This window comes from Podarcis cretensis (assembly GCF_951804945.1).
Source record: "Podarcis cretensis genome assembly, chromosome: 7".
Taxonomy (NCBI): Eukaryota; Metazoa; Chordata; class Lepidosauria; order Squamata; family Lacertidae; genus Podarcis; species Podarcis cretensis.
The window spans coordinates 55,602,788-55,621,863 of NC_137176.1; the positions used below are offsets into that span (position 1 = coordinate 55,602,788).

At 42.7% G+C, this 19,076-nt stretch overlaps 1 protein-coding gene and 1 long non-coding RNA gene across 2 annotated transcripts in view; one reads left to right on the forward strand and one right to left on the reverse strand.

The window, feature by feature from the left end:
• SDR16C5 (short chain dehydrogenase/reductase family 16C member 5) overlaps positions 1 to 14,637 on the reverse strand; it is a 37,431-nt gene extending 22,794 nt beyond the window's left edge. The window contains exon 1 of the mRNA XM_079984671.1: positions 14,554 to 14,637. The gene's annotated coding sequence lies outside the window, so the exon portion shown is untranslated. The remainder of the gene's footprint in view (positions 1 to 14,553) is intronic.
• On the forward strand, positions 97 to 5,621 carry LOC307220687. Its single transcript, XR_013841046.1, has 3 exons — positions 97 to 708; positions 1,267 to 1,338; positions 5,439 to 5,621. It is a non-coding gene; the product is annotated as an uncharacterized lncRNA (long non-coding RNA).
• Positions 14,638 to 19,076: the final 4,439 nt, after the last annotated feature.

Sequence of the window (19,076 nt, forward strand, 5' to 3'; positions counted from 1 at the left end):
GGGAATTATAATTACCATATTCTTCCGTGTATTAGATGCCCCCATGTATAAGACGATCCCTATTTTTTGGGACTCAAAAAAAAAAAAAATCACTATGCACTATCCGTGTATAAGACGACCCCTTATTTTAAACTTCAAAAATTTAGGAAAAATTATAGTCTTATACACGGAAAAATATGTTATACCCTGGGTGCAGAAAGCACCACCTCTTTCAAGGTAACCAGCACCTTCCCTTTCCATAAGGAAGCATTCACCACTTCCTGATACCATCCGGTCAACTCCTATCAACTAGCTCTTACCTGATATTCCTGGTTTATTTCAGCATTCATATTAGTGATCCTATTGTCTCACTATCCTCTAATTGCTACCTTACACCTATCACATACAGTATTGCCTTTGGCACTTCCTTGAAATACCATCCCTTTACAAGTGTGGTTGGCACTCTATACATTTGGGCGCTATGCCAATGGAAAGCCAGAAAGCAGGATTTGAACACACTCCTGAGGTTTCCAGTAACTGGTATTATTCAGAAGCATGCTGCCTTTGATCAGGGAGGCAGAGCATAGCAATCATGCACACACACATCACCACAAATTTTAATTGGCTGGAAAAGGTGTGAGCAGAGGTGTAATGGGGCAGAGGTGGCTTACACACACTGATGCGTGTGGGGATCAGGAATGCAACCCCCATGCAAAACGGTCATTGCCTGTAAGTTAGGTATTTTTGTGTCTTTATATTGTAAACTGCCTTGTGATCCTTGGATGAAGGGTGGTATAGAAACTATTATCATTATCATTATTATTTAGCCAGTATCCATTGATCCACCATGAATTTGTCTAATACTCTTTTAAAGTCATCCAAGTTAGTGGCCTTCACTGCCACTTGTGGGAGTGATTTAATGCACTTTGTGAATTAGTAATTTCTTTTGTCCCTTTGAAACTTGAACATCCATTGTCATTGGATGTCCACAAGTTCTTATTTCTCTGCCCACATCCTTTTAGACCATGCACAACAGTCTACACTTGTATGCTTTGGGTTACAATACAAAGTACTAGCGATAACTTTGAAATTCCTGAGATCTCCTATTCCTGTACTAACCTGCCTGAACTCTAAGATCAGAAAGAGAAACTTTTGTCTGCATCCCATCTAGAGTGGAGGCACGGCTGATGGCAACTAATAGGGTGGGACACCTTGCTATGTGAGATGTGGGTGGCTTACTCTATGGCTGTCTTTCACTGTGTAATGAATACATGTTTATTTCAACAGTTTTGCCTGCTAAGTACCTGACATTAATAGCTGCTGAGTCAGGGCTTTCCCCCCCAGCAGGAGCTCTCTCAGGTGGGTGCCATTGCTATTCCAAGACAAGAAGGGAGAAGTTTGTGCTGAGTTCCGGCACCAGTTTTTCTAGAAAAATAACACTGTGCTAAGTACACCTGCAGGGCCATAGCCCCCCCCCCCCGTATTACAAGGTCTGTAAACGGAGAGGGAAGGTAGGTTGCAATAATATTGCCTTGTTTCCATCCTAGGCATTCATAAAGAGGGAAACGAGGAAAGCACTACAGGCCTATCCACACTTACCTTTTGCTCCACTCTTTTCAGGAACAGATCCCCGCTTTAAAGTGCTGTGTCTGAGTAGCCGCTCTTTTTTTGTCTGGAGCTTTCCCTGCGAAAACCTGCTCTTTAAAGCTGAAGCACAACAAATGGCAATTGGGGTTTTCTGTGGATTGCCATTTACTCCGATTCAGCTTTAAAGTGCAAATTTTTGTGGGGAAAGCTCTGGAGCAGAAAGAAAGAAAGAAAGAAAGAAAGAAAGAAAGAAAGAAGGCACTTGGACATGGAATGCAGACCATGCCTAGAAAATGTAGAGGAAAATGTAAGTTTGGATAAGCCCTCAGTTGGCTGAATAAAATGGAAGTCCTGGGTAGATGTGTCTTCAAATGTAGTATGAACTATAGGGATGAGGTTTCTACAGTGGCAGGTCAGGTAACACTCATCACTATGGTTACATTCTATTGCCTATGATTGGTAATTTTAATATAATAGATTTGTGTGAAGAAGCGAGCATTTGGAACTGGTGCATTCAGGCAAATGAGATCAAATTACTCCAGTCTGATGAAAAGCTACTGAAATGTGCTCTGAAATATCTGGGTTTATACATAGGGGCTGAGGCTACATGTACACTACTTTTAAAGAACATTCAAAGTGCATTCTTTCCCTCAAAGAATTCTGGGTACTGTAGTTTGTTAAGGGTTGCTGGAAATGGTAAATCTGTGAAGGGTAAATTATTATTTGAGGGGAATTATGTGTTTTAAAGGTATAGTTTAGCTTGAGATTGTCAGTTTTCCTGGACATGAGTATAGCAGCTTCACACCAGATGGATGCTAAACACGTTGTTGCATGGCCCACCCCACCCCCAAATCTCTGAGTGGTGTGAGATTCCAGGGGTTCCAGGTGCTTAGGTGCTGAGCCTGTGCTGGATACGGACAAAATATGGAACTGTTTAGATGTATCATTTACTTTTTTTGGTTATGTTTTAAAGAGAGTTCTGCAAGTAAAAGTTTGAATAATATCTAATGGGTCTGGACTATGCTTCATCCCAAAAGGACTCAGTTTTTATGTACCCAGCCACATCAAACTGAACAATATTAATAGTTGCAATAAACCATGTTAGGTTAGCCTGAGAGACAGCGACTGGCCCAGGGTCACCCAGTGAGCTTCATGGCTGCGTCAGGACTTGAACCCTGGTCTCCCAGGACCTATTCCAACACTCTAACCCAGAGGTTTTCAAACTTTTTGAGTCCATGGCTCCCTTGATGAATCACTGCACATTCTTTCTACAGCACCCTTGTGGGGCTCAGGAGCCCAGTTATGTCACCCCTTGCCTGCAGAGCCTTTGGGAAGCAGAGATGAAGAGGGCATCAGAGGACAGAGGGAAGGAATAGGCACAGAGGCCAGTGTTGTCCCCAGGATGCTATGGCACACTGGATGAAAACCACTGTTCTAACCACTAGACCACTGGTTAGAAAGACCTGCACATAATTAAGAGCAAAAGAGAAAGGAGAACATTGTAATCTCTACATAGTTAACATTATTATTCAATCTAAATCCTCAACTAAGAACGTTTGAGCTAGCTGCAGTATACTTTTTCAGCCAGAGGAAACAGCAACTTCTATAGGCAGGAAAGTGAAAAAGCCCAGTACTAATATATAGGTAAAGGTAAAGGACCCCTGGACAGTTAAGGCCAGTCAAATTATACTATGGGGTGTGGTGCTTATCTCCGGTTTCAGGCTGAGGGAGCTGACGTTTGTCCACAGACAGCTTTCTGGGTCATGAGGCCAGCACGACCAAACTGCTTCTGGCACAACGGAACACCGTGATGGAAGTCAGAGCGCATGGAAACGCTGTTTACCTTCCCACCACAGTGGTACCTATTTATCTACTCATGCTGGTATGCTTTTGAACTGCTAGGTTGGCAGGAGCTGGGACAAAGCGACAGGAGCTCACCTCGTTGTGTGGATTTGAACTGCTGGCATTACAAACTCAAGAGGCTTGATGGTTTAGGCCACAGCACTGCCCATCTCTCTCTCTCTCTCTCTCTCTCTCTCGGTGTGTGTGTGTGTGTGTGTAACAAAACCAAAAGAAAGCCACAACTTCCACACTGGAAAAAACAAAACCCAACTGAAAAGAAATAGATAGCTAAAGCCATTGGCCAAAATCTACATGACAGGGGAAAATGAAATGTTAAGCAAGGCAGAAGAAAAGTTAATTTTATTACTAAAAAGGTAAGAATTCAACCAAGTATAACAAAGAGAGCTGGGCTAAAGAAGAAGCCAGATGGACAACTCTTGCAGATGCCTTTGGAAGAGCTTTGACCTTTAAAGGATTCTGTGTTCTTGAAGGTGGCTTACAGGGCAGCAGAACTCATAGGTCAAGATTTGAATTTGAATGATATTCCAGGCCTTTCCTTTGTTAGCTTAGTGATGCTCTCCTGTTTACCGGGGGATAGGGATTAGATCACAATCTGGAGATTAAAAAAGCGAAATTAATAATATTGAATATTTTGCTAACATATGGTGCTAACATATGTAAATTTTAAAAGTTTCCTACAATTGTGTTGTTATGAAATGGCATAGTACAACTTTCAACCCTGTACCAGACAACCCCCCCCCTATATAATCACACAAACAAAAATAATGCTAAGCACTCTGGACAAATGAAGACAAATATGACCAAAGGAACATTTGCTTGCTTTAATAGGGATATCTAAATGACTAATTATTTGTCTATATTAAGTGAAAGGTATAGAAAACTTGATCCAAAAGAATTAAGAAAAAGAAGAAGCTGTTGATGCAGTAAACCTAAAATAATTATCTAGTAGGACATGGTATGTTAGTCATAGGTTTTCTCCCTTCTAATTTGACTTTTGAAGTAATCTAGGACATTGCTGGATCAGGCCAAAGGCCCATCTAGTTGAGCATCCTGTTATCACCATGGCCAACCAGATGAGACCCATGAGAAGCCTTTAAGCAGAGTCTGAGTGCAACATCACTCTCCATACATGTGATGACTAGCAACTTGTATGCAGCCTTTGACACTGGAGGTTGAACTACCATGGCTAGTAGCCATTCGGTAGTGACACACAAGATATGGAATTCCCTGTCTTGGGAAACCAGCTTGTCCCCTTTGTGTTCTGTCATTGTTTGAAAGCCTTTCTTTTTCAGAAGTCTTTCATTTCCCTGCTGTCTGATTATCATATCAGTTTTTGTTTCTGCTGGTTATTCAGGAATGAGTGCTTGATTTTTCAGATTATTTGTTGAGGAAAATCTAACTACTGCCTGAGAAAGTAAACTATTATTTGGTCTAAGCACCATATAAGCATTTTACAAGTCTGAGTGTAATTGAATAGCCATTTCAAATGTTTAGGCTAAGGATTCAATAGGTTGGAACAATGTAACATGCCATTTTTAAAGTTTTAACATAATTGCTGCTGTTCTGGGGTATATTTAAGTTAATCTTTAGTAGTATATGACAGTGTCTATCTATCTATCATCTATCTATCTATCTATCTATCATCTATCTATCATCTATCTATCATCTATCTACCTATCATCTTCATCTATCTATCTCTACAGTTAAACCTCAGTTCTCAAACGTAATCTGTTCTGGAAGACCGATTGACTTCTGAAATGTTCGACAACTGAGGCGTGGAGTGGAAGCCATGTCGGACGTTCAGGTTCCAAAAAACGTTTGAAAACCGGAGCATTTACTTTCAGGTTTTTGGCATTCAGGAGCCAAAATGTACAATAATGGAGGCATTCGGGAACTGAGGTTTGACTCTATCTATCTATCATCTATCTCCAAAGACTTTCTTTTCACAGTTATGATGGCTGCAGTTGTGGGAGATGAATTCAAACATCTGTTTCTCACCCCTGCCTTAGTCAAATTAGAAGACAAGAAGATAAGAAGTGTGGTTGGCCAAAGACAGCCATGAGTTGATGTTCTGCTTGCAAACGTTCCTTGCCCTGACCGTCATATTACCTTGACAAACTGGAATTTGGGAACTGCTTTGAGAATTTTTAAAAACAGCAGTGAACGGAAATAATAAAGAATAATAATTATAACCAACGTTTGCTGACAAAAATATCTTGCCTTTTGACTGTAACTTCAGTCACATTGTTCACAATGTTGTTGTTAAGCAGTTTGAACTCACTAGTTTACACATATGTCTAGCCAGAGTATAAATGACTGAAGCAGAAGCAGAAAGCCAGTTTTGTCCAAACCAATTTTTATCACAGTTCATGCACTGTGAAATTCTGGGTCTCTGGAGTTTTGAACCGACTACATTTTGAACTCTGTGGCACTTTCCCCTTGTTTCTGAGTGTATTACTTGACAGGTTTCATTTATTTCAATAGGAATGTACTTCTACATAGACATGATTGTAGTCACCTCTGGCCTGCCAGTATTTTGCAGGTGTAATTCAGTCGCATGCTGGAAATGTAGGTTGCAATTATATGTGGAATTAAATTGGAGTAAAGTAATTTTGTAAGGCGGGTCTTTTGTGGTTAGGAAAGTGATGATGAAATGCACAGAGAAGTGTGGGATAATCAGTTGATTAATGGGTAGACCAAATCAGGAGGAATGCTTGTTGTGTAACTGCCCTGTAAACAAAGCCTAATAAAGACCAGATTTAATTCAACTTCTGCATAAGCTTTGCACAAGCTAAACAGGATAAATGCGTAATAAACAGGTCACCATAAGGAGTCCAAAGATTGTAGCTGGACTGCTTTCAGCATTATACAGTATAGTATTAAAAAGAGGCATGCAACTATGCCCTCGTTTGAAAAGCTTAATCTGTTTAAAAGTGTATCATTATAGCCTGTCCAATATGCTTCATACCACAGAGGTGTTTTACAGATATTAGTTCCAGATAGCCAACAAGAATATGAGCCTTGTACATGGGATGAATTTTTTTTTCTGATATGCACATAAACACATAGTTGCCTGGCAACATGCCCAGTTGCTGGGTTTCCCCAGTCACACTGGGCAGCTTCCAATAAAATATTAAAATACAATAGTCTGTCAAACATTAAAAGCTTCAATAAACAGAGCTGCCTTCAGAGGTCTTCTAAAAGTCTGGTAGTTGTTTTTCTCTTTGACATCTGGTAGGAGGGCATTCCACAGGGTGGGTGCCACTACTGAGAAGGCCCTCTGCCTGGTTTCCAGTAACTTGGCTTCTCACAGCGAGAGAACCGCCAGAAGGCCCTCGGCGCTGGACCTCAGTGTCCGGGCAGAATGATGGGGGTGGAGACGCTCCTTCAGGTATACTGGACCAAGGCTGTTTTAGGCTTTCAAGGTCAGCACCAACACCTTGAATTGTGCTCGGAAACATACTGGGAGCCAAAGTAGGTCTTTCAAGACCAGTGTTATGTGGACTTGACGGCCACTCCCAGTCACCAGTCTAGTTGCTGCATTCTGGATTAGTTGTAGTTTCCAGGTCACCTTCAAAGGTAGCCCCACATAGAGGGCATTGCAGTAGTCCAAGTGAGAGATAACTAGAGCATGCACCACTCTGGCGAGACAGTCCATGGGCAGATAGGTTCCCAGCCTGCGTACCAGATGGAGCTAGTAAACACCTGCCCTGGACACAGAATTGACCTGCGCCTCCATGGACAGCTGCGAGTCCAAAATGACTCCCAGGCCGCACACCTGGTCCTTCAGGGGCACAGTTACTCCATTCAGGACCAGGGAGTCCTCCACACCTGCCCGCCTCCTGTCCCCCCAGAACAGTACTTCTGTCTTGTCAGGATTCAACCTCAATCTGTTAGCCATCATCCATCCTCCAACCCCCTCCAGGCACTCACAAGATAATGAGAAGATGTTCATTTTTGTAAATGTGCTCCACCTGGATTAGAAGAAACAATGACCTGTAATTTAGTAATCCGTCATAGGTTTCTATGCTTCCTTGTCAAGTATGGTATAGAAAAAGGTGCTCTGTGCTATATAGCGACAAATGGGCTGTAGCTCAGTGGCAGAGCAGCTGCCTTCATGCTGAAGAGCCCAGGTTCAATCCCCAGAATCTCTAGGCAGGGCTGGAGACCAACTTTCCTGAAACCCTGAAGAAGCCACTACCAATCATTATAGCCTAGCCTTTCTTAACCGTGGCTCCCCAGATGTTGTTGAGCTACAACTTCCCATCATCTGACCACTGGGGACCCAAGGCTGAGAAAGGCTGGTATAGACAATACAATATAGTATAGTCAATATGTCCATTCTCCTCAACTTAGTTATAATTTACATAAATTTAAACCAATTTACAGACCAAAGGAGAATTGATCACACAATAAGGGTTGAAAGTATGTGTAGGTACCAAGGTGATAGGTTGAAGAGATAAGCATTTAGCAACAGCATGATTCCAATTACAGAAAGTAAAATAAATATAATTCATAAGAGTATCTGAATACATTTGTAAAGATGGAACTGTGTTTCCAGAAGTGAATACTGCTGTTGCCAATAGGCAACGACCGTTTCCTGCCAGGCAGCCCAATCCTCAGCCCAGTTAATATGTCAGAAAACTGACATAAGAAAGAAACTTTGACATCACTTCCTGGTGTTCCTAGAGTGCTTGGTGTGTGTTTTTTTTAAAAAATAAAAAGGTACCAAAATGCATTAAAATGTGTATTTTTAAAAACGTCTACACAAAAAGAAAAATACATGTATGCATTGTGATAAAATATGTATTTGTGACAAAACCTATTTCAATATGAAATTTTGCATAGTTTTTTTAAAAAGCAGATTGATGTAGAAATGGGACAGAATGGACTTATAAATGAAAATGTGAAATTAACATAAACTAGATTTATCTATCCACTCTCATGGGTTGGATAAGGGTTGACTAACCAAAGGCTGCAGACTATATACTGTCAGCCAAGAGGTACTGGGTAGCCTGAAGGAATCCCGAAGGATTCTATGGAAATTCTGTGGCTTGATTCTTTTTGTAAAGAAATCAGTTTTACTGAGATATATAGTGTATAAGTAGCAATTAATTAGCTGCTTGTTGTTGTTGTTTAGTCGTTTAGTCGTGTCTGACTCTTCGTGACCCCATGGACCAGAGAACGCCAGGCACTCCTGTCCTCCACTGCCCCCCGCAGCTTGGTCAGACTCATGCTGGTAGCTTCGAGAACACTATCCAACCATCTTGTCCTCTGTCGCCCCCTTCTCCTTGTGCCCTCCATCTTTCCCAACATCAGGGTCTTCTCCAGGGAGTCTTCTCTTCTCATGAGGTGGCCAAAGTACTGGAGCCTCAGCTTCACAATCTGTCCTTCCATAATTAGCTGCTACTATGAGATAAATGATAGGCAGTATAACTGGAGAAGCTCCACCTCCAGTTTATACATTAGTAAGCTGTTGGCATTTCTGCTGTGCATGTGTTTAGCTTTTGCATGTTAGAAATAATCATATTTATAAGAAAGTAGTGACCTGTCATAAGAAGCTTATTATACACAACCAGGATTGAAATAATTATGGGCATTTTGAAATCAAGAATTTACAACAGGTATAAAATGTTGGCAGACATAAATGGGAACTTGTTTTCTTACCCAGGGAGTGAACAATGCCTCTGATTATGTAGTAGGCTGGCTTGGAATGCAGGTTAAAAAGAAGTTTATATATATATATATATATATATATATATATATATATATATATATATATTAGGTTGCAGCAGCACATTTATTGTGTTGCCCATGTTCTTTTTTTTAGAACCAGGAAATATATTTATTGTAATTACTAAGGATATTAAGAATAAAATATTGCAAAGTACTAATTACCAAACGCTACATGTGAACACCCACCCCCATTATATAAACATTTTAATGCACTAAAGGAATTACAATTTTTAATTTTTTTAGGACTTCTACATTTTCCACTGCTGGATAATCATTAAAGAGGAGGAAAAAGAAGAGGAAAAAGACAATTGCAACAACAAAAAGGGAAGGGACCTCAAAACGAGACACATCAAAATAACATTGCCAATTAAACAATACCCTCTTCCTCTTTCTCTATGATACCTTTCCAAACCAGGGATGATAGAAAAAACACACACACAAAAAACAATATAAAAATCAGTGGTTTTCCAACTCCCTGCCCCCTGACCATATGAAAATTGGCAGACCAATTAAATATTTTTTTCCCTGCCTGTTGTAGCAGTTGTAATGTGCTATGCAAGATGTTGCGTGATTTTAAACCACATTTCTTGTGTATTTTACAGTGGTACCTCGGGTTAAGTACTTAATTCGTTCCGGAGGTCCGTTCTTAACCTGAAACTGTTCTTAACCTGAGGTACCACTTTAGCTAATGGGGCCTCTTGCTGCTGCACACCACTGGAGCACAATTTCTGTTCTCATCCTGAAGCAAAGTTCTTAACCCGAGGTACTATTTCTGGGTTAGCCGAGTCTGTAACCTGAAGCGTATGTAACCTGAAGTGTATGTAACCCGAGGTACAGAGCATCAAATGACCCCATGCCAAATAACTGTCTTATCACCCTCAAGAGAAGTTATAAAGCCCTATTAAAGGAAAAGAAGCTCGAGGCAGAAAGAAATAATTGGAACAACATTTTGATAGCTGCAGAGAATAGAAATCCAGCCTCCTTTTGGCAGTTAATTTCCAGATACCTGGGTAGGCCGCTTGCAAGAATAGAACCCCACATCTCAGCGGACACTTGGGAAAGATACTTCGCCGATCTGTATGCAGCCCACGCTGCCTGCGGAGATATGGTGGAGCCGGAAGCACTGCCCGATTGGGACCCAGTTACATGCCCTGAAGTTGAAACTCTCATAGACTGATTCAAAGCAGGCAAGGCCCCCGGTGATGACCTTATATCCATTGACGCCATCAAAGCAAATAAAGATTGGTGGATCCCACTTCTAGCAGCACTTTATACGTATATAAACAAAACAGCAAAATTTCCCTCAAGCTGGAGCTCTGCGTTGATTGTATTAATACATAAGAAAGGCCCACGTACAGAGCCGAGCAACTTTATGCCAATCAGCTTGCTAAATGTCATTGGGAAGATTTACTCGCGGTACCTGTTAAACAAAATATCGAAATGGATGGAGGACGACAATATCATTGCCGATGAACAGGCGGGCTTTCGCCCTGGGAGATCTACCACAGACCAAATATTAACCTTGAACCACCTGGCGGAAAAGTATGCTGGCAAAGCCCCAAAGGTCCTTCACGTGGCTTTTATTGATCTTAAGCAGGCATTTGATCGAATCTCTAGAAAGCAGCTATGGACAAAATTGGCTGCTACAAAGATCGATCGTCGTCTCCTTCATCTGATTATCAGCCTCCATACAAACACCTCTTTGAGAATCAGGCTAGACAACAAAGGCCTAGTCTCCAACCCTGTTACCACCACTAGAGGGGTAAGACAGGGTTGTCTACTGGCCCCAGCATTGTTTAGTTTTTATATTAACTCTCTGGTGACTCACATGGCCAATGATGCATTCCACCCCCCCAAATTAGCAGGCCGATCTCTGAATGTTCTTCTGTACGCGGATGATGCCGCACTTCTTGCCAGATCCCCTATTGGACTGAGGAGAATGTTGCAAGCTCTACAGGAATACTGTGTTCAGCATGAGCTCCAACCCAACTATGCTAAGACCAAGATCATGGTCTTCTCTGCCCGACCGAGACTCCATTGATGGTCAATGAACGGGATTCCCCTAGAGCAGGTTAACTGCTTTAAATATCTGGGACAAGTAATACGGTCAAATAGGTCTTTTCTGGCCCATAGAGACTATATAACAACTAATGCATCTAAAGCAGCCATCCAGATTAGATCTCTATATGCTAAGAATCAGGCTCAATCAGTGAAGTTAGCTTTGAGACTGTTCCAAATGAAAATCCTCCCCCTTCTTTTGGTGGGCATCTCTTTAGGCTCCTGTAGGGATTTTTTGAAACTGGATTCTATTCAAACGCGATTCCTTAGAGCCATCCTTAGGATTCACCCCTCGGTAGCGGGTGCGGTCATGAGTTTAGAGGTCGGCTGGCAAGCTCTACGGTACGTGGCCTTGAAGACGAAGCTCTGGCTATGACTCAAGTTCTGTTTTAAACCAGTGGGTATTGCCCCCTTGATATTGAGGGATGATTTCCAATCATCATGGGAAAGGGAGGTCATTAACGAGGTTCAATCCTGCGGATTGTCTCACCTTTACTTTGAGTCTATGACGTACAATCAAGCTAGAGATGTGATCTCCCGGAGACTGAGTGATATTGCCAGACAAGAGGACATAGCCCAGGTAAAACCAGGGATGTTCCTAGGGAACCAGATTTATCGGACCATACCAGCCCCCTACCTTGCAGAAATCTACTATGTGGAATACCGCAGACTTCTTACAGCGGCTAGATTAAATGTCCTTGACTCTGCGATATTGTGGGGAAGGTACAGGGGAGTACCATACGCCCAGAGAACCTGTCATTGTGCTATCGGTGTGGTTGAGTCCACCGAACACATTCTCTTGACTTGCCCTTCTTATGCAGAGCTTAGACAAAATTTTATAGACCCACTCCTATGTCAACTTAGCTTCCTACCCAGAGAAAACCAGGTTTTACACTTGCTGAATAATGTTACTAGAGCTATACCTTTCTTGGTGGCCAAATTTCTTTTTTTAGCCTTTAAGCGTCGCAAGACCATAATTGACTGTATTGATATGGGGCTATCTGTTTAGCCCTTTTTAGTATTGGCTAAGCTCTAAAAGCTTTCTGGATGTTTTAACTGTGTATTGACAAATGTATTTGTATTTTTTTTTTCTGACTGACGGTCGAATAAAAAAGGTTGAGCTACTACCCGAGGTACCACTGTATATTGTTGTGCATAGAAATTGTAATACAATATACTGTATATACTCGAGTATAAGCCGGTTCACCACACCATAAACCTCCTGGTGGGCCAGAGTGTGTGTGTGCATGCATGCGCACATGGCAAAGGGGGCTTCTCTCTCCCCCTCAGCCCTTCCCGTCCCCCTGCCTACCTAGGGTGCTGCCAAGAGACAGAGGCTGATGGTGGCAGTGGTGGAGGAAGAACAAGCAGCCCGAAAGGGCTGTGTTTGGGCTGCTCGTTCCTCCTCTGCCATCACCGACAGTGGCAAAGAGGACCCTCACTTGAGTATAAGCTGAGGGGGGCTTTTTCAGCATAAAAAATGTGCTGAAAAAGTCAGCTTATACATGAGTATATACGGTAATAAATGAAATATAATTAGAAATCAGTATGAATATTTAATGGGAGGGATGTACCGTCTCCTGTCTTCAACCATGAACCCACAGACACTGCAGACCACATGACTAAAGCTCATCTGCGTACCACAGTTCGAGAAGCCCTGAGATAAACCAGATATCAGGGAATGGTCTGGATCTGAAGATGGGGGAATGCAGTTGCAGGCAGATTAGCTTCTCTCAGAAGAGGGGTGGGGGAAGTATTTGCCGCTGCCCCCCCAGCCTCCAGCATTTTCAGAAGCAGAGAGACAGGCAGACACAGAAGCCGAACAGATTAGAGAGGAGCTACCAAGCTACAAGGTAATGACACGGGAACCAGAAGGGAGGGGGCAGCTAGGAGAGATGTCAATCGAGAGTATGGGGGACCTCCCCTTCTCCCCAGACTCCGAGGTCTGAACGTATCAGAGAGCAAAGGAGGTGGGGGGGGGGAGGAACTTCCTATTGGTGCGTTTCTTGCTGTGGAAGTTGGAAGTAGGGGTTAGAGTAGGCAACTGCCCTCCTTGCCAGGAGCTGTGGATTTTATGATCGCAACATGAAGCTGTAATAAAAGGATTATAAATTCACTGACTGCTTGTTAATTCTTATCTGTGAAGTTATCAAAGGAAGGGGAGGACTCTCCAAGCTTGACACCAATAAGGAGTGGGAGATGTTGCACCATAGCATTCCTTGCCTTGTATTCCAATAACTCCCTAATGGCTTCCATTCCTACTCTCATTGTTGCTTTCCTTCCACTGAGTCAATAGTACATCACTTAGGACTTCCAGTTCCCATAATTTAATGAGCCACTATTTAAAGCAAGGGGTTTATTTTCTTTCCCATTTATATATATCAAAAAGCATTCCTCCTGGGCATGGTCGGCCAATTGGTGCCAAAGAAGGATAGAACTTTCTTTATGTATGCAACAACAGCAGCAAGAATACTTATCGCAAAGCATTGGAAGACACAAGATCTACCCACCTTGGAAGAATGGCAGATGCAAGTAATGGAATACATGGAAATGGCGGAAATGACTGGCAGAATCCAGGGAGAAGAGACCAGGGAGAAGAGTTGGTGGAAGAAGATTGGAGGAAATTTAAAATCTACTTACAGAAACATTGTAAAATTTTTGAATGTTGATGACATTGAAACAAAATGAAGGGGTTCTAGTAATAAGGTTAAAGATTAGGCAAGAATGGATGGATACTAGATAAAAATTTGAACTTAAAATATGTGAGGAAAAATAATTATGGATAAATTAATAGATGAACTTGCTGAACCAATTTTTAAGTGGAACACAAAAAAGGGAGGCATGAGGAAGTCAGGAAAATAAGTTAACTAAAGAAGAGAAACTAAAAAAGAAGGATTTTTTGTTTTTCTTTTTTCTTTTTTTTTCTCTTTTGTCCTTTTTCTATGTTAATTGTCTTTATTTTTGTATTTTTGTGTTTTACTGTATTTTTTCTTGTGTTTTTTTATTTATTGTTTTATTGTGAAAACCTAATAAAATATCAATATATATATATATATATATATATATATATATATATATATATATTATATATATATATATATATATATATCAAAAAGCAAAAATGGCACTATATAACAAAATAATTATTTCTCTCCCCCCCCCCAATGCTGCATCTTTTAAATAAGTTAATAAATAACTTTTGGGATTTAAAGCAGGAGTTTTCAGCTCTAGGGTTGCATATCTTCATGGGCAACCTTAATGGGGAGCCATATGTCTGGGCTGGGCAGGCCCAGAAGCAAAAGTGGATGGAGCAGCAGGTGGGACACTTACCTTTTGACAGTCAGAGTAAGAAGTTTTCAAACACACACCTCTCTGGTTCTAAGAAAGCAAGAGGCACAATCAGTGATTAAGGACTCATCCCAGCCAGGACACAGCAGACAAAGAGAGGGCAGGGCAGCGCCATTGTGGAATGTAGCCTCGGAATGTAGCCTGGGGGTGTGGCTTGGCAAGGCGTGCGACCCGGCCTTCTCTTTCCACACTTCCAGGAATGATCATTACAATTTCTCTAGGTATTTGACAGTCTTAAGTGGAGTCATGTACCATAGTCTCCCTAACTTAGAGTTGCCATATTTCAAGAGGTAAAAATCCAGACACAGTTGCTGAGCTTTCTTGGGGCGACCATCCAAAAAGTTACAGTGGTACCTCGGGTTACATGCGCTTCAGGTTACATATGCTTCAGGTTACACACTCCGCTAACCCAGAAATAGTGCTTCAGGTTAAGAACTTTGCTTCAGGATAAGAACAGAAATTGGGCTCTGGCGGCGCGGCGGCAACAGGAGGCCCCATTAGCTAAAGTGGTGCTTCAGGTTAAGAACAGTTTCAAGTTAAGAACAGACCTCCGGAACGAATTAAGTACTTAACCCGAGGTACCACTGTAAAATACACAAAAAATGTGGTTTAAAATCATGCAACATCTTGCATTGCACATTACAACTGCTACAACAGGCAGAAAAAAATAACCCAAGGTACCACTGAATTGAGCTTTCCAAAGTTGAGCGATCCAAAGTTGTTGAGCTTTTTGTGGGCAACCGGCAGCAGTGGACGGCAGGGTGGCAGGCGGGTCTTCTGGGAGGCAACAACAAAGCGACCTCTCCACAGTGCTTCCGCTTCCGTAAGGGAACATAAAAGAATCCCAGACATAATTTAGAAAATCCCCCCAGGTGGCCACGATAGCTACCGCCCCCGGGCGTCAAGAGAATTTTCTGGTTTATATGGGGACCCTATGCATTATGAGTGTGTAATTATTTGCTGTTACATATATTAATTTGGTGTTATGTATAATAAGATAAAGCGGATTTACTTGGTTGCCAGCTCTGACATGTTAACAATTATGATGAGTAGGCAATTATTTGCTGTTATATATATTAACTTGGTGTTATGTGTAATAAGATAAAGCGGCTTTACTTGGTTGCCAGCTCTGACATGTTAAGAATAATCAGCAGAAATTAAACTGATCCTTAAAATGGCAAGAAGCCAGTTGTGTGGCGTAGCAGATGTTTAACTCAAGCAGAGGTAGAAACAGTAAATTGTGTTAAAGGTAAAGGTAAAGGTACCCCTGCCCGTACGGGCCAGTCTTGACAGACTCTGGGGTTGTGCGCCCATCTCACTCAAGAGGCCGGGGGCCAGCGCTGTCCGGAGACACTTCTGGGTCGCGTGGCCAGCGTGACAAAGCTGCATCTGGCGAGCCAGCGCAGCACATGGAAACGCCGTTTACCTTCCCGACAGTAAGCGGTCCCTATTTATCTACTTGCACCCAGGGGTGCTTTCGAACTGCTAGGTTGGCAGGCGCTTGGACCGAGCAACGGGAGCGCACCCCGCCGCAGGGATTCGAACCGCCGACCTTTCGATCGGCAAGCCCTAGGCGCTGAGGCTTTTTACCCACAGCGCCACCTGCGTCCCCAAATTGTGTTAACATGCAATAAATAAATTATCTTGAAACACTATAAATGTATCTCGCTGTGCTGGGCCCAGAGGCCGCCTCAGCCTCTCCTGACCCAACTGGTAATGGAGCAGCTGCCTGTGATTGCCCAGCAGAGGGCAACGAGGTAATCCCCACATCTGGAGCCTGGTCCGGCTCAGGCCTCTGACTCGGCTCAGCTGGTGCTTGTTGCAGGGGAACCTGTGCAGACTGGGGCTCTTCAGAATCAGGCCCCATACTCAGTTCAGATGCCGCCTGAGGCAGAGGATCCGGTGCAGACCGAGACTCCTCCGGTTCCGAGTCCGAGCCCGAATCCCAGACCATCACACTGGCGCTGCTTTAGTGGTTGTTTAAGCTTGATCAAGTACTGCTTATTATAGTGTGGTGCAGTGGCCAGAGTGCTGGATTAGGACCTAGGAGACTAGGATTCAGATCTCCACGCAGTCAAAAAAAACTCACTGGATGGCCTCAACCAAGTCAGCATCTCTCAGTCTAGTCTACCTCATAGGGGTGAGTAACTTTGAGAAAAGGGGGGATTTCACAAATGAAATTTAATAGACCACCTTCAAACTAAGCTGTTGAAATGATCTGTGGAAAGTCATTAGAATTTGAAAAGAAAAATAGAAAAAAGGAGGGGGGCAGAATTCCATTTCAGCTTCTGTTGGGTGCATTGCACAAACTTCGTATTTCCAGAAGTATTGAATTGTAGAACTTTTCTTTGTATAAGAAAAAGAGAATATGAGTCTATGATTCTATTCCAGGATATATTTATGAATTTGGCTGAGCAGCTGTTCTTATCGTGCAGAGCCTCTAAATGTGAGCAGATTATTATTATTATTATTATTATTATTATTATTATTATTATTATTATACCGCACTATACCCAGTGGTCTCAGGGTGGTTCACAGACTAAAATCAAGATATAAAACCATAAAATACCTAATAAAAATAAAAACAACAACCCAGTAGTCCCCTCAACACCCCCCATTTTAAAAGAGCATAGGATGTAAATTGGATCCATCAAAGGCCTGGTTAAAAAGGAACGTTAAAAAGGTGTATAATGACGGCGCCAGGTGAACTCCCCACAAACAGGGAGCCACTACAGAGAAGGCCCGTTCTCGTGTTGCCACCCTCCAAACCTCTCAAGGAGGGGGCACATGAATGAGGGCATCAGAAGATGATTTCAAGGTCTGGGTAGGTTCATATGGAAAGAGGCAGTCCTTGTTACTATTTCTCTGCTATTGCAAAAAGATGAGTGGGGGTGGCCTAAAAGTGAAGCTCTGCCTTGCATGTGTGGGTATGCTTCACAGGTGAGTAAGGTGTGAATAGGGCCAAGGTGACAGAAACACATGCAGCCATGGCTCACAAGGGGATGCTTGTGTACTGGACTTCACTTCCTATAGAGAAGCCCTACTCGTGCCTCACTAAAGTCATGATTTTGGAATAGACTCAGGCTTTTAGGTCCATCTTAGCATTGGGTCCCACTGCACTTTGCCAGCAGTCATCTGACGTGAATCCAGTAGATGAGCAGGGCACCAGGCTGAGCATAAGCCACGATTGCCCAGAACCTGTATACATGAGCAGGCCTAGGAGCTCGTGTGTTTGACTTCTGTCTGGCAGCCTTGGGAAATTCATGATTCTCTAAGGAAGGTGATGCAATATTGGAGGTGAAACTAAATTAATTGTGTGACTAGATGCCAGCTGCGTTGGGGCTTAAAGGTTACACAGGAATGAAGGAGGAATACACAGGCACACCCTACTATTGAGAGCTTAGAATGCCTGAAGGAAACTTTTAAACACCTTCCACTGAATGAGTTTAGAAACTCGCCCAGATTTTGTAAACTTTGTTGCACCAGGATTTCAGCGGATGACAAAATGCTGAGGATGTGCCAAGAGCTTAAAATGCTAAGGTAAAGGTAAAGGTACCCCTGCCCGTACGGGCCAGTCTTGACAGACTCTGGGGTTGTGCGCCCATCTCACTTAAGAGGCCAGGGGCCAGCGCTGTCCGGAGACACTTCCGGGTCACGTGGCCAGCGTGACATCGCTGCTCTGGCCAGAGCCAGAGCCAGAGCCAGAGCCGCACACGGAAACGCCGTTTACCTTCCCGCTGGTAAGCGGTCCCTATTTATCTACTTGCACCCGGAGGTGCTTTCGAACTGCTAGGTTGGCAGGCGCTGGGACCGAGCAGCGGGAGCGCACCCCGCCGCAGGGATTCGAACCGCGACCTTTCGATCGGCAAGCCCTAGGCGCTGAGGCTTTAACCCACAGCGCCACCTGCGTCCCTCTTAAAATGCTATTTGTGTCCAATTCCTGGAAGATCTGATGAGCCCCACTCTGATGGCAAGAAAGAATGTTAAAAAGAGAAAGGGAAAGAAACACGATTCCGCTCCATTCTGCACTCCCTACACACGAGTTTTTGATGAGCTGTATTTCTCTTTGTTCTGGGGATTTGAAGAATTCACATTGTGTACCTTGTGGGGGCTGTATTCCAAAATCGCAGCACGAAAATGTCTTTTATAAAGTTACTTATTTCTAGTTATTATACATATAATTTCCCCCATCTATGGAGAAGTCATCAAACTGCTCGATTGGAAGAGCAACGACACAAACTCTCTTCAGGTGAGTTGTTTTGTTCTTTGTTCTGGAGCTGAGTAACAGGCCATGTCTGTTGATTTCTGGTGTTTGGTAAAAGAATTCAATAAACATATCCATTAAGACTAAACTAATGTTTCATACAAATTGTATCCCCTTCATTTATTACTATTATTTATTGAATTCATTAGTCATTTGTGGGTTGGTTTGTTTTTAAAGAAAAGGTAACTCAGAGTGACTTATGAAAAAATCACATACTCCTCCAGGAAGGAATGGAGCCACA